Raw genomic sequence first — 17,752 nt, forward strand, 5'->3', positions numbered from 1 at the left:
GCCACCAAACTGGCCTCAAAATCTGATGTTCACCATGCTCAATCACCCGCAAAGACGGTGGTGTTAGAATCAAACCATAGTGAATGGTTTGATTAGCAGGATATTTGTTTATATGTCAGTATCTGGATAGTGAGTTTCATTTGCAAAGTTGTGTTTGTTTTTTTTCATCCAGATGAACATCAGTGTGGGGCTTCAGTGACATCAACAGAGTTGAGCCACCACAATGCCAAACCAGGGAGGTGTTACAGAGATTGAGTGGCAACTCTTCGTAATTCATACAAAAACATGTTTGGGTTCAAGGCGTTACAATGGGATGTCTAGCATTCCACTACGCTTTTAAGTCATGCTCCGCACTGCTCTAGTTGCGAGACGAAGTTCGGAGACAAAGAACGCATTTCATCTTTCGTTGAATTACAAGCTTTATTTCACCGTAAAATTTTAAATGAAATACTCAAATTGATTTAGAATAGTTTAGGAAACAATTCAATATTGTAAACATGTATTTCTAGTTTCTTCGTAATGCGCAAATCGAAATGAAATGAAAATTAGGCCCTGTTAAAAACCTAATATTTTTCTATAATGCGCACATTTCCGCCTGTTAGTTTTCTGTCTTTTAATCTGGGATATTTTGATCTTTCAAAATAAAGTACTCCGCTAAAGCGTGTTCCAGCATGCTTTTAAACTATTTGCTGTTGAAATTGTCAGTTTTACACTGCATTTTGGTTCGCTGCTCCAATTCAAGGTACACAAATTCATTGTTGCCATCACATTGAAAGAGAGAGCTAAATGCAGTAGGGGCAAGTATTTCTAGATGTGAGAGCGCTAGTCCCGATTATTGATGCTCTCTTTTGTCAAAGCACATGGGTAACACCTGTAGTTGAATGCATAACTTCTCGGCGGTGCCGAACATGACTTCAAAGGAGAGCAGTAGTTGTCTCTCTTTCTCTAGCACCTCCCTGGCCAAACATAGGAGGCTCCCATATTCCATTAATTCCACAGTCTGTACCAATTGCTTAACACGCTCACCTGTGTAGAATTTATGCATGCTTTCTTCTTTTGTTCTTCCCAGAACACCCAATCATGCATTCATATGTGAAGCTGCTGTGCCATCATCCTCGTTCATTGTGATTTGTTATGAATTTTGAAATCATTCTTATTCCTCATCCCAATCACTATAAATTCTGAAATTCTGTATTGTACCAAGTACGTATAAACCTGTTTGTAGTTGTTCAAATGCAAAGATTAAAAATCATCCAAATGTCTCTTTTTATATAGCATTATACATGTACTTTTTAATGTACTTTATAGTGTGTAGTCCATAGAAGGGCCATCTCATCGGAGATGTCGCCACGACTCTAAAGACAAAAAAAAAAATGGCTTGCCCTCTCATTTAGAAGGCAACTCCACAGTGACTTTAGAGACATCTCCAAATAAGGTGATAATTTATTCTTCCGAAAGTCGTGGAGACGTTTCAACGAGGTCTCCGGTAGGGCGCCAGTGGGTCTTCACAGAGTCGTGGAGGCATCTCGGAGGCCTCGCGAATAAAGATATTCCCAGTGTCTTGGCCTTGACTAAGGTGACATCACGGAGACGTCTCTGTGACAAGCTGGAGACTGGAAAGAGTCGCCAAAAATATTAAACTTGTTCGATTTTCTCACGACTCTCTGGAGACTCGGCTACTGTAGATTTCAGGTGTCATGTGACATCTCTGAGACTCGAGTTGACATCAGGACACCAGCTAGTCTCCAGCTCAATGAGATACCTACTTAAATTTGTTTTCTTTGAAGTAAATGGGCGGTATTGTTGCCATTGATCATCAGAAAGCCTTGATACAGTAGACTCCTATTATAATAAAGTCCTCGGGACCTGCAATTTTCTTTCGTTATATCGAAATTTTGTTATAGCCAAACAAATGAACAATAAAAATACCGGTGGATAATGTTGAGGCCTGAATTTTTACTTCGTTGTACGCGGAATTTTGTTATAACCGTGTTCGTGAGAGTGCACTATAAGAGTGGTACGTGCTGGTTTATCCTTGGTGATGAACTACATGATACGTGTACATGCACTGGATTACAGTGGGGATTTACATTTGTATGACCTTAAAGGGAAATTCTGTGCCAATTTAATGTTGCTAATATGAAAAAAAAACATCAAAGAAGAAAGTCATTAATTTTTTTGGGGGGGAAAAATTAGACACATTAAAAAGTCATGAATACTGATGAAGTAAAATTTGCAGAGTGAGACAAATAAGCAACTCAGTGTGATCTAGATATTTTTCCCAAATTATCACTAATCCATTTCTCAAATTTTGTGTTTTCATACAAAGCAACAGAATATCTGGGAGGAATCTCCTTCTCATGTCAAACTTTTCTATTGGATACAACAAAAAATAGACATCCCCCCCCCCCCGAATGTCAAGCACCGCCTCACAATGAAAACTCCTCCACGTGGATGTATGTAATGCAATTGTACAATGTATTGGGCAATTATTCACCATCTCCTGGAACTGTGGTCTGATTGAATAAACGGTCGGTTTACACCTGAATCAGGACTGAGTATTTGAAGCGTGCATACGTGCACTGAGCGTGCGCTCAAGGCACAACATATGCAGCTAGCTAGCTGCTGCTGAGGTGAATAAAGGGCTTCTTGTCATTGGGATATAACGGCAATTTTGAGTATGTGTGCTTGGGTGGAAATGAGCTGCTTGGTGGAGGTCAGCACTCTCCAAGTACTTTTCTAGTCTGGGAATGCAGACAACTGCATTGCTGTAATACCCACTGTAATCTCACTACAAATGTCAAATATGATTCGTAATGTGTGATATTTGCCATCAATGTGCAGTACATACATTGTACATGCAACAGAGATAAAGATTGATTCCAAATCATGTTCAAGTTGACATTGATTAAGAGTAAAATGAGATGTACAGAAAGATCAAAATTTCATCACCTTTGGACATGAAACAGAAAAATTATGGAATTTCAAAGTTTCAAATGATTTCTCCCAATACATGCAAATTGAAAGAGGTACAGTAGTGATCATATGTGACCATGCATCACAAAACAAACAAAAAGTCGCACCCCTTGATTTTATGCGAGGACTCAAAACAAGTGAAATGGGTCAACTGAGTCAATCTTGAGTTTTTCACATTTTCTGAAAAAGTTATCTTTCTTCTACATTATTCTTTAGATTGGGATCATAACACGAATGGGAAAATGTGTTTTCAGCAGTTTTTCTACAACCCCTTTTTGGGGGAGAGTAGAATGATCAGGTTTGTAGTAGAGGCCTCTTTTCATTTTCTGAAATCCTTTGTACACTCTTCACTTTCAAGTCTAATAACTCTAGAAAGGATAATGCTACTGCTTTGAAAGTTGGCATTAATCATGGACAGAATGTGTTAATAGAACATGCTCAATTTCAGCCTAATCTGATAATACACATATGTACTTTCATTGTTGTTGCTCCGGTGGTCGACATCCCAGGCCCGTAGCCAGGATTTTTCAAGGGGGGGTGCGGTCACTAAAAAAACGGACCTTCGGTACCAATACCAATGATGACACACACACACACACACACACACACACACACACACAATTTTATATATATATATATATATATATATATATATATATTCTTTGGACGACCGAACTACAAAAGTTGTATAAGAATTTGCGCGCGAAGCGCGCCGCAAATTGTGAATTTTGACTGTTTTAATGACGTTTTAAAGTCTCGAGGAAATTTGTATTTTTGTCTGTTGCATGCAATCGCGTTACGGTATTTCATCTAGGAAATAGTAAAAACTCATTTTGCCAGGAAGTTGCAAAGTTTAATTGTGTTCGAGACTCTGCGCGCGTAGCGCGCCGCAAAATTGAGAATAGTGATTTTCCTGGTGTTGTTTTAACTTTTATTTTTTCTATTGTATACCCGCGTTAGCAGGCCTGAAGCCAGGATTTTTAAAGGAAGGGGGGATTGCGTTAATTAACAAAACGGTCCTTTGATACTGTCCCGGGAGGGGTAGCGACAATTAAAAGGTGGACACCATGCTCATACATGGACTTTCAAAATGGCCCCTAAACGAGTAATGATCATATGATTTTTTCGGGCCTTAAAAACAAGTATTCCTTAAATGTTTCCTGCACCCTAAAGAAGTACTTCATCATGATTGAACAATATACCATTTTCCCAAATTTCGGCCTTTTTGATACCCTTTGATTATATACGCTCGTACATCACACTTCCATCTAATCCGTGAGAAAAAACGACCCCTATTACGCGTTTTCTTTAGCGAGTATGGTCACGGTGTCCACCTTTCAGTCGGAGTTTTCCATCCCATTGGATGCTGTTTGGAAGATGAAACATTCACTTTACTATACAGTATATCAGCCGTTGGTATGCGAGTTTGTCAAAAACGAAAATAAATAAGAAAATTTTTAAAACAAAATGAATTGTAAATGTGAACCATTTATATTTTGCCTCCTTGTGGTAGGATATTTCCAGCATTTCCGAACTTTCAAATAATCATTTTAGATTTAATAATATCAAAGGTAGTAGATCCGATTCGCAAACATCTCCAATATCAGTCAAATGTCATATTAACCATCATGCTAAGAAGGTTTTCTTTTTGAAATTTGGAGGTCAGTGAAATTCAAAAATTAAACATCCGTTAGCCATTGGAAGAAGTTGAGTGCAAATTTAGACCTCAGGCTTAGTGCTCAGATGTTTTCCTATTTGATTTGATCTGTCTTACTGTGCACACTAAGATACATACTGGAATGGTTATTTCTTATTTATTAAATTATAGTAGCATATTTGGTTACTAGCTGTCTGTAGGCATTTTCGAATTTGGGCTGCAAAGAGATCCACTACCTTTAAGTTAGAAGAGAGATAAGTAAATAATGATAAAATAAACAAACAAAAAAGAATGAGTTTCTTTTGTAATACTATCTGACAAACTTTTTACTTTACCATTTTACTTCATAGCTCAGCACTTTCCATTCTCTCTCATACCCTCTTACCCATTACATTTAAATGAAATACAACTAAAATGAGTTTGCGTGCCTGCATAATACTCTTTGGAAATTATAAGTGAAAATGTTCTTAGGTTTTGGCTCACTTTAAAATGAGAACCAATAGAACTGTATGAAATGTAGAAATGTATAAGTAATAATCAACACTACATTTCCGAATTTGGCCTGCAAAGAAATCCGCTACCTGTAAGTTAGAAAAGAGATTAGTAAATAATGATAAAATAAACAACAAAAAAAAAAATGAGTTTCTACCGCCGTATCCAGAACAGATCCTGAAACGGTGCAGGCTCAAGAAATCGTTTGTACTAATACGTCTTGAAGTACTGTGTGATACTGTTGACTCAGACTTCTGCAAAGCTGTAAGTGAGAATTTTAACCCAATCCGGCTCATTACCTGTGTTTTTTATGAAAAATATGAATAAAGAATGTAGATCAAATAACGACGCGTCACAATGCAGTCTAACGATCTCACAATGTTATCATACATAGGGTTTTTCCCTGACTGTTTTTACTCCGGAGCTCTTGCAATATTCAGGCTTTTGTAATACTATCTGACAAACTTTTTACTTTACCATTTTACTTCATAGCTCAGCATTCTCTCTCATACCCTCTTACCCATTACATTTAGATGAAATACAACTAAATTGAGTTTGCGTGCCTGCATAATACTCTTTGGAAATTATAAGTGAGAATGTTCTTAGGTTTTGGCTCACTTCAAAATGAGAACCAATCGAACTGTCACAACATGAGAAAATGTATACCTAACTAATAATCAACAATATATTGAGACAGGCAAGTAATCATCCAAAATAGAAAATGATGATTACATAACAGGAGTTAGAGGGGAGCATTTGCAGGTCCTTTGAATGTGCACTTGTGCAGTGTGATCTTCGCTTAGTCTTTTTCTAGTCTTTAAGCATTGTTTGAAGTTCCAGTCTTCTGCATGGGATGCTTTCTGGCGAACAATTTCACCACCCTCTCGTTATCAACGTCAAAGTTGTAATGGATATGCATGAGTGCAATCGGGTTAAATCTACAGTTGAAATGATATAGTCTATGACCTTATCATTCCTTTACAACATTATTTCAGTTGATTACCTGTGTACAACACGTGTATATAAGCGCCCGATTGCAGACAGCAGGTGGCAAGGTGACCGTTGCAACTAACCACCTCCGAAGGAAATGCACCAGTCCGACTACAGCCATCATCGAAAAATGAGAATTGGAATGTGGAATGTATTTGGTCGTTTTTGCTCCCAAACTTAACAGTTATGTTGTCAATAAGGCTGCTACGTATCTAGATAATGTCTCACATACAACTGTATCTGGATATTGCGTTGAAAATGATATTTGGCGAGAAACAAAAGCTTGAAATCACAGGAATTCACACTGCTGACAACGGCAGACAGTGAAGGTCAACGGCTCAAATTTTCGTTGGTAGTCTCGCCACGTGATACTTCTGTATGGATTGTACACGTTCCCTATGACAGCAATTGTGAATGGGTAGTCTAGCCAAGGAGGGTACCTCCTTGGTCTAGCTTTACGGCAAATTTGCGTCAGGACTGCTCAACCAATGGACAAGATTCTTATGTCACAAAAATGGGCAGAACCTCTACTTTCTGAAACCGTGCGCCCCAAGTTTGTGCGATCTTCCGTTCTCGAGATATCCCGTCTGGAAGAATTGCAAGACGGCAAAATAGCTCAAATTCGTCAAATTTGGACTGTTCGCCATAGACAATTCTACTCATAAGGTACTTTTCTGATCTAATTTGCGTCACTGCTACAAATGTTACAATAAAGATATATACACATAAATAATCCCTAAAGTGTCCACTTTCAGAATCCGGGCGCCCCAAGTTTGCTTCTTAAACAGTTCAAAAGTTATGGCAGATTTTGTGGAAAAATGCGTCGATTTTTGACCCGTTTTACGTGTTGTAGCGTTCGCGCGGAAGCGCGGCTTCGCAGATGACCGAAAGTTTTCAATATGTAATAGCTCGCACAAATTGATACATAATATTTGTGTTTGTGTGCATGGGGGCGATCCGATGGTTCATACAACAAAAGGGTTTCGTACAATTATTTTTAACATTGTTAAACGTACTCTTCCACATTTACGTAGCATATAATGTGTCTTTATATTTATTTGGATTGTTATCTTGAGAATTGCTAAAAACCGTTATTATGAAAAAGTGGACCTTTCAGAATTTTGGGGGTGCGTACGCACCCGACGCACCCCCCCTGGCTACGGGCCTGCATCCTGTGTTTTGTCCCTTTCATCTCACAGCTAGTGCGGCTTGGTGAAAAATTAAGTGCTTGAATTAGACCCTTTACTTCAGAGCCTCTTTTCTCAGTTCATACTTTTCCAGAGTGTGTGCTTTCTTTCAAGTATTTAGGTAGGTTAGTGGAGTCATCATCATGTTAACTCTTTATGAGCCACGTTCGCACGTCCGACTCAGTTGACGGCGTGCCAACTTCGCATATTCTGCTCAAACGCATGAACCCGCCCAAACCAATCAATAAATCGCCAAATGCCGCAGTACAATGAAAGCGTTTCTCGCGCTTCTGTTCCTCTCATATGTCGTTGCATTTTATGTTGTGATTGACTAACAATATGATGTCTGATCTTGATGAGACCTTTTCCATTCTCTACACCTGATTTAGTACTAGGCATCAAAGACAACTTGAACATGATGTGGAATAGCACTCTTTATGAAGAGATCAGATCAAAGTTTGCCAAATTTCCACCAAACATGAAGACCTTCCCTCAAGAGTACATACAGTGTATACGTTATCTTATGCTATGTTTACACAATGTTCCAGGCAGCCATGGCAACCCCATTTGCCTGAAACGCACTGCGCTGTGAATAATAGAGATACTCTCCTACCCCCCCCCCCCAAATCTACTCCTAGTTTTGTTATGGTCCTCTTACATTATGAGCTGTCACGTTTTGCTGCGTTCACCCCATTTTATCACGGCCTACATTGTACAGTACTCTCCGCGTAATCGGGTATCGCTTAAACGGGTATTCCGTTTAATTGGGTAGTAATATCAAAATCAGTTCCAATGCACATTAAAATTACCTGATAATCGGGTTGCCTCTCCGCATAAACGGGTGAATAGTTTTCTTCTAATCTTATTTCTACCCACATTTTATCGCAGATACAATAGTATAACACTACAAGAAATCATGAATGTCAAATTTTTCACGACTAATCGCATTCTCTGCTTAATTTGCAATGAAGACCAATCATTTGGGGAGTGATTTACAAATGAAAACACATGTACCAGTACCGACATATTGCCACACATAAACGAACATTACACATGTAGCTGGCACTCACAATTGCATAGACAGACAGGAGTTGAACACACTTGCGCTCCTCCTTTGCACCTTAACAACATTCACAATATGAGAAGTTTGCAACGAAAATCAGGCCATGCACCAGCTCCATAATTGGGCCATTCTCAGATTAAGTGTTCAATTCCATGTGAGTAAAACCGAAAAATCAACCACAAAGTAATACATTCAAAGATGTGTTTTCGGAAACTTCAAAACCGGTCAAATACGAAACAAAAAGTGGAACATTCTAAATGATGGCCATTCATTGAGTAAAAATGAATTGAAATAGAGCATCATATATGATTTTTGATCACCAATCAGATACGTTACCGCAAATTTACATGTTGTAATGGACTCCTAACTCTGAATTAAATTTATTGTTTTGATCCAATTTCTGTTTAGGAAAAGACATCTGTCCCCCCTAAAGATATTGGGGTTTTTCAAGAGGTAAAGATGTTGTCATCCCTTGCTAACTGGTAGAAATTATTTCTGTGTGGTAGGTTGAAATATGCTTTTTGCTGAAATGAAATATAACCTTAAGATTCACTTTGTATTTTTAGCAAATTTCGCTTACAAATAAAGTTTCGAATCCCACAAATCATGCAAAGGGAACGATCCAATTTGGAATTTCACAGGAAACAAATACGAATTGCTTTCCTGGGGAAATAACTATTGAAAAACATCGAATCACCTTTGGTAACGTATCTGGTAAAATATAAGTAATAATTTTAGTTGTGTATGAATTAATAAATATCACCTGTTTAATTATGTACCTCATGAATTGATGTAAAAATGAATGATGTAAGCCCAAATTAACCATTTTAAACATTGTACGTAATATTTAAACTATGAAATGTAGTGGAAAAGAGCCCTAAATGTGAAAGCTGAGTTCTTCATTCACAGAATATTCTCATCTTACGTCTGAATGTATTTATCCATCTGACTATAAAATATTCATTAAGTTTTGATGGATAATGCAAACAAGGTTTAAAAAATATATTTTTGTAGGCATTTAGAAGGAAGTAGGTACAGTCTCTATGAACTCGATATGCTAAACAGTTGTTTGACCTATGGTAACGTATTTGGCTCATCCCTTTTAATGAAAATGAATAAATAATTGTTCAACTTATCAATGAATCTTGAGTAGTTCTTCATATGTTGAAAAACACTACGCCAGTGTGTTATACTGCCCTCTTACGGGCAGTGTTTGAGAAGTATGTTAAATTGTTGTTGTATAACCTTCGCCCCTTTCGGCCGGCAGTTTGTGTTGCATGAGCATAATAAAGTTTGCTTAAACCTTAACTATTGTGACTGGTTATCCATCCCCGAACAATGTTCTTTTAATGGCGTGGTGGCAGCTACATGGGATAAAGTACCCTGCTCTTCCCTCATTACCGATGGATTTTATGCATGATATGGCAGCCAGTTGGTCGGCAAAACGTGTCGTGATAGGTAGTTATGGTTTGCTTGCATCTGCTGTAGTCCCGTACATAGCCCTTGAATGGCTGTTCCCTGTCCCCTTTTGAGGCAACGACCTCGCACCCAGGCCCGAGAGAGAGGCCGCCCCTACCAGTATTGTAACCAGACGTACAATGTACCAGGTACCTTACCGTGTTTATGATTCTGAGCCAATTCAAATCAAAAGAAATGAAAGCAGAAATGAATGGATGACCGAAGATGATTATGTCGGTCTTGATTATGATGATTTCTGTGATGATTATGATTGTGAAAGTTATGACAGTTGTGATGAGCCCTTCGAGGACCCAAACCAACCTCGTTCCCATGATGATAGAGTATTGCATGCTACTCGGTATGATGCAGTCAGTCCCAGTACATGTAGCAGCACTAGTCATCCTGTTCCTATGTGTATGAGTAGTTTTAGTGTTAGTGAGTCCAGTCGTTCTACCGTTAGACACAAAGTTCACAGTTGCCCAATATGTCTCGTTGCCAATCGTCCGAACCAGCATCACATCAGTGATTGCTCATTCCTGCCAGAGCATGAAAGAGATATCGTTACGTGTGCTCGCCAAGCGGCTTCCATCCTTGGCTACTCTGATTCCCTGTGTCCATATGACAATCATCTGGATGATTATGATGAGCTAGAGTCAGAATGTGATTTCTCCGAAGTTGCTGAATGTTGTGATGATCTTAATGACAGTGCTTTGGCTACAGATATTGTCTGCTTGTCTACTAGGGTATGTGTTGCTGATCCCGACAGTAGTCTTGGAGATGCAAAGGGTATGTCAGATTTAGACTGGTCAATAGGGGTTCACGACAATTCCTTTTGCTATGATAGTGGCTCATCGGAGTCGGATGAGTTCTACTTCCGGGTTGACCAGTTGCCACAGTCTCCAGTAGCTAGTCCCTCAGTGTTGCCTGAAAAGACTTGTATGTCTCCCTACATTGACCTCGACCATGGTCAGCAGACTATCCGGGTTACTCTTGCCAGCGGTTCGCCACAGAACTTCATTGGCTACTCAGTGTTCAAGAGTCTTGGAGGTGTTTTTTCGGACTCTTCTGAGGCTTATCCAGTTGATCATTCTTCACTGTATGCAGTTGTTGGAGGGACGTGCCTCACACTTGCCAGAGATGGAAAGGCATTTCTCTTTGAAGGGTTAGTTGTTGACTCTCAAGATGTTATAATTGAGGCAGGCATTCCGTTCATAGTGTTGCACGACATTACCATCCGTCCCGCAAAGCGCAGTATCACAATTGGTGATGGACCTTCGTACACCTATGGTCCTGATCCTACACCAGAGGTAGATATTCGTCTTTCCCGCACGCCTCCGATGTCTCTCAGCCTTCCCCGGTACAACTCGCCTTCACCTAGCTCTGATAATGTGACCGCACCTTCACCAGCCAGCAACGGTCATCACCAAGGCATAGGCCTACGCCCCCATTCCCAGGATGCTGAGGCTGCACGTCAGTGTCTAGCTCAGTCGGAGCTAGCCATCATTCCCACCCCTGAGATGAATGACACCATCCCTGATGTCACAGATGATAATTCCTCTGGTGCCCTAACCACACCTCATCATCTCTCTGGCTTGCCAGCACGCCAGCCATCTTCAGATGTCAACCAGTGTCCCTCACCCACTGATGAGCTTCCTGTGGATGTTCTCAACATCAGTGTTAGTAGCATCACCACTCCCGATCGACGCAGTGGCCCCCCAGACCATTCTCCCACTATCGAGATCAATAACCCTCCTGGGCGCCCCCCAGATGCATCCAGTGGACCCCGTGCCTTCACCAGTGCCTCCATTCCTGGAGGTACATCTCGCATTCCACGGCGTGAGAAGAGTACTGCACCTCGTGTTCAGCTCTGCACATTTGTAATGTCTCCAACCTCAGACATTGCTCCTTCTCCTCGACCAGGTCGCTCCGTGGGCTTGCGTATAGGACCCCCTCCTGGCCGTCCTCCGGACATTGGCTGTGTATCACTAAGCTAGCTGATAACCTCCTCTTATGACCTTGGCTACCGGATGTTTCTGGATTCTGAACAAAACTGTGTGCTCCATACCTGCTTTACCTTTATAAACTCACCTAGTGTTTATTTAGGGTAAATGGACTGATTCCCATGAAACAATACAGGATCTTCCGGTTTATGGGATATTTTTTACCATAATGTATAAGTGTATGTCAAATCAGTTTTTAGAAGTGAGGAAAGGACTTGCAATGCACAAGTTCGTGATTTATATGTATTACTGTACGTTTTATAACTCCGGTAAAATTGTACAATTTAGTTGATAATTATGTCAGTTTAAATTGTTACTTTTTTAAACAATGAGTAAAGTTTTAGTTGTATTTTGAAGTTTGTGTCAATTGTGTAGTACAATATCTACTACAACTTTCAATATTTTCAGCAGTGTTGAAAGTATAAAGTTTGTGTTTATTTTTGTTTGTTTGCGTTTGTGATTGTACGGAATGAATCCATGCATGTAATATTTTTTCAAGGATATTACAGACTTAATATAATAACAGATAATATTCTTGCTATGGTTTTCAGTGTTTTGTATTGATTCTGATACGAGGTAGTGTACAAAAACAGTACACGTATTTTGTTAATGGATGCCAGTAGTTTACATTACATACGCCGTCAAGTGATTTGAACATAGCAAGTTGTGCAGATCACATCAACATGTTTACCTTTTTATGTATGTAGTATATGTTCGATAGTTTTGATGGCAATTCAGTAAGAATACAGTAATTCAGTATTCTTATGTTTTTGTTTGGCCTCTGCTTTTGCCTAATGTGTATGATTCTTAAGAGTCATTTCCTGTGTCATATGTCAAAAACATATTGCGCACATGTAGGAGAGGTGAGTTTTGTTTTTGTTATATGACGTTTGTTTGATTTTTTGTTGTTGTTCCACATACAAAGGGAGAACATCAGTAGCAAGGTTATTGATAAAGAAAAGATGTTTGATATATATGATGATTATTTGTAATTATATGAAGCCTACATGACATGTATGGTAACATATTGTACATAGCACATAGTTTTGAGATACCTCATGTAGCTCATCCTTCCCCCTTTTTTTTGATATGTACGAATCATGTGTCAGGACATATTGTATGGAGTGACGTCGATGTAGGATTCCGTTTTTGATGCATGCGTACAAAGCTGTTCATCAATACACTTTAAGGACGAAATATGGTTAGGAAGTTTGGGTATGTTTTCAAAAGTATAATACAGGTGTATTTGATCTTTGCTTATTTCTGATAATTTGTTTTCATATGTAACATTTTTCTTACTGAATGTATCCTTTTCAGTTGTTTTGTTTGGTATATGCCAAAGGGTTGTACATTTTGTAGTAATAACTCACATGATAAGTCGATGATGACACTATGGTTTTGATACTGTTACATCAGGTGGGTGACTATTCACAGCGGCTTTCATGTACATATGTGTCTTACTCATACCGATTTGAATACGTGTATCAGGTACGACATGTATCATAATGAATACACACCATTGTTGTTTTCCATGCCATATACTGTTTACTTAACCCGTAATGTGTTTATGCTTTACTTTGATTTATCTAGGGATTTTTGTTTCTGTCCTTTTGGGGCCTATAGTTGGTCATCTATTTGGTTCTGACAGCATTGTGTTTCTTTGGGGACTGTAAAGGAAAGACAGCTATGGTGTGGTGTTTATGTACTGTTGTCTCACATTCCATTAGGAGAAAAGTGATTACAGCTGTATGTTATTCATGTACATGTACAGTGTTTGATAGTGTTGTAACAAAAGAGTGAATGAGAATGTGGGGATCATGGTACTTATGTACATTAGTAATGTTTCATGTTGTGAGAAAAGGGTAGAATGTGAGTGAGTTAGGTATGTATTTGATAGTTGATATTGTGAAATATTTTCTGGTTTTTACAGCGTAAGGTAGTTGATTTTGAAGTTGTATTTAGTGTCATTTTTTATAATTGGTAGAATGTACATGAAGGCACATGTAAAGCATAGATTATTGTTATGTTTGTATGCACAGGATTCTGATTGTTGCTCCAATGAGTGAATATACATGTATGTACTGTATAGCAGTGCTGATTACAGCTAATGTAAAGTTGATGTTTCATATTAGTTAGTTGTCAGTCAGTTCATACACGCTTTTGGAGACATTGTGTCTATATCGGGATAATATTTGTGTTAATGGTATCAAATCATTGAGTGTTCGTAACGTGGTCTATCTATCCATGCAATTAGTCGGAAGTTTGACTGGCTTAATTCTACACACATCCCTGGCATATTGAATGTGCATGATTATTCGAATGCCAAGTGTTTTCCTTTCTGATATGTAGAAGAAGACAGAAAGAAGAAAGTGATTGCGCCAGTGTGTTATACTGCCCTCTTACGGGCAGTGTTTGAGAAGTATGTTAAATTGTTGTTGTATAACCTTCGCCCCTTTCGGCCGGCAGTTTGTGTTGCATGAGCATAATAAAGTTTGCTTAAACCTTAACTATTGTGACTGGTTATCCATCCCCGAACAATGTTCTTTTAATGGCGCTAGAATAAATATGCAACAGAACACTGAAACTTTTCTCGGAAACGTTTCATAAACTACTTTTTACTCTTTCAAAGTTTGGTAACGTATCTGGCGTACCGTAAATGAATCTGTCGGTGAAGTTACAGAGCAATTTCTACTGAATATTCTTCATTTGAACATAACTTTAATTTCTTATGGAAGCGTCATTCTATGCAGAATTGTTTTATGAACACTCTGTTTTACATAACATTATTTGTCACCGTGGGTGCCCTGAATTATACGTAACGTATCTGCTAAATCTGAAAAGCAAAAAACTGATATGCTGAATCTTAGCTTCGTCTTGTAAAATAAACGTTCAAAGTTGTTGCATAGAATATGAAAGTGGCTGGGTTTTATAGAATAGAACTTTGGAGTTTATGAGCACACAACGATTTGTTTGTAAAAACATTTACAATTTCTTTTCAGCATTTTGATTATGTGGTAACGTATCTGTCGGAAAACTTGGCATTAAGTTGTGAGACACTGACGCAGAAAGAAAAATCATGTGGAAGTGTTGATCTTTTCACCTCTCTGTCCTTTTGGTGTAAGAATATAATCCTGAGGTCCAACAAAACGAAACATGTAATGTGTAGGGATGAATTTTGACCAGATTTGATCCCCAGAAATACAAGACCAATGAGCAAAATTCGGTCACGTATCTGGGGTAACGTATCTGTGGTAACGTATATGGTCGATCATATTATTATGAGAGCGATATCTACCAAATATTTCTCACTTGTACTAAACTTTAATGTTGAATCGATGCGTCATTCCGAGGAGTAATGTATAATATACAATTTGTCTGACATTGCAATATCTGTCGCAGTGGGTGGCGTGAAAAGTATGTCACGTATCTGTCCAAATAAAAGTGTAGAAAACCGATATTTCAAACATTGTACCGTATTCTCAAAAAAGAGCTGTTGCACAAAAACTCTAAGTACTTGCAATGTATGAAGTATATCCTCAGGGTTTCATATACACAGGGTCATTGCATAGTCTTGTTATTTTCGCAATGCTGTAACGCTAAAGAAACCGGTAACGTATCTGGCGGTGAACTTGGCGACAGGTTTCAAAAGGCTATAAAAAAAGAAGTCAATAAAAATTTTGGAACTTTTCGAGTATTGTGATTAGCACATATGATATGCTCATCGTCCATGAAAATGATATTTGGAGAGTGTGTTTGTGGACGGAGAGGAGCAATAAAACATAATTCTGAAATAGCCAGCGACACTGCGTTTTGGGGGTCTTAACGAAGTTTAACAGCAAAATTTTATACAAAAAGGCAGACAACCGCATTTGATCGTGTTTATTTTTAACAAATAAAGTCCTCGTGATATATTATAAACATTTAAATAGTATCTAATAGGTTTCAGGGAACCGCAAACTGTCATGGAATGTCGGCGACACCAAAATTCCGTATTTGCACGCTTTTACTGAGAATGGGCCAATTGTCATTTTCCCCAGTCACTTCTCGAAAAGTAACCCGATGTTCTACATGACTAGTGCACGCAAAAAGACGTGTGCATTTCAGAAAACGCCTGCGTGTTAGCGAGGAGTCTATAGTCAAATGACAAAGTTTTCTGAAGACATATTTGTCCATAAAACGAGTGTAAATTATTGCTCGTGACTGAGCAAGTGTAAGGTACAGTGTATGTACTGAGTATAATGTGCCGTGCAAGCACGCGTGTTAAGCATACGGTGTAGGTTTTTGGTGCAGTGTACGATGCATGTACATACACATTGCGTGTGTCAATTGTGAATTAGAAGTGTTCTTCTGTTAATCGGGTACTCCGCTTAATCGGGTAAGAAATGCTCTGCCCGAGCCTACCCGATTATGCGGAGAGTACTGTACTAGGTTTCTTATTATGCAGCATCGTGACTGCTACGGCAAACTTTTTGACAGTCCAAAAATCTGACACAGACTCCACAGCATTCGCAGTCTGTCACGTTTGTTCATCATGTCCCCCCCCCCCCTCCCCCCCATTATCTCATGTCCATCCCGTTTTGTCTACGTTAGCCTGAAACGAGACTGCCGTGGCCAGCAGGAACATGGTGGAAACATAGCAATAGCACAAAATTTTGTTTTTCCTATGTGATATACCAGACTTTAATAGTAAATTTACCCTTAAATGGTGGCATGTATTGGAACATGCCTCATCTAAGTTACTGTATACGCCAAATATTTCGCGAGGTTTTTATTTGCGCGAGTGAGGTGGTATTTGCGAAATTAAAGACACGCGAATATAATTATTGACTCTGATCCCAATGTGGATGTGACGTACACGTGTACATTTCTCCGTTCAGTACAGGACTCCACGATCGCGAATTTAACCACTCGCGAAATCGTCGGGAATTCCCGAATTCCCGAATTCCCGAAAATTTAGACTCGCGAAATATATGGCGTATACAGTATACTGTACACGCCATTTATCTAGCGAGTCTAATTTTTTGCCAATCTAGACTTCTCGACAATTTGGCAAGTGGTCAGATCTGCGATCATGGAGTACAGCAATGAATGGCATAATGTACACATGCATGTCACATTCATATCAGGATTAAAACTACGAGTACAAGTAATATTGGTGCATATTTTAAAACTCGCAAATAGCACCCCACTCGCAAAATTCACAGAAATAAAAACCTTGCAAAATAGATGGCGTATACAGAAACAGTTTGCTGATAACGACATCACCTGGAATGTGTCTTTGTGGCAAATTGTTGTTTCTCACACTACAGCAAAGTCATTCATTTCACTGATTCACAGGCACACAAGAGGAAAGAATTGAATGCCACAAACGGTAGAAATTTGCTCAAATAAGGGTCTTGTTTTCCTGAGCTTACATTCAACCTACATCTGCAGCGAGCCAGATGTTCAGCCCACTCTTGTGAAATACAGAGAGGTGATTTGCAATTTTTAAGACTCAAGATGTTATTTTTGTTAAACTTCTGATCTTATGGGCATGTCTTTGCTTCAACGAGTCTTATAATACTAACATGAAAAAGCATATGTAGAGAAAGGTCTTTAATTCCGTGTGTTACCATTATATGCTGAGGCATTACATTTCTGAAAACTTCTTGCCTGTATCAAACAGCAGTACCTGCTGACTACACTATGAGCATGTAGCCTTCAAAATTTCTTCTCTTTTAACTTCTAAAAAAAAAAAGAATACAGTCAAAATCTAACTTTTTTTCTTTTTCTAGCCAAATGATAATGAAAACCAAAAACATTTTTCTCAAAATTTCAAATATCCTTTTCTCTTGAAATGCAAATTCAAAAATCAAAATAATTTTTTTTTAACATTGTCAAAAAACCATCTACAACATTTTTCTTTTTCAAAACTCATTTTTCTACATAT

This window comes from Diadema antillarum, unplaced genomic scaffold, assembly GCF_040938485.1.
Source record: "Diadema antillarum isolate AM-2024a unplaced genomic scaffold, OU_Dant_1.0 seq00000769_RagTag, whole genome shotgun sequence".
Lineage (NCBI taxonomy): Eukaryota > Metazoa > Echinodermata > Echinoidea > Diadematoida > Diadematidae > Diadema > Diadema antillarum.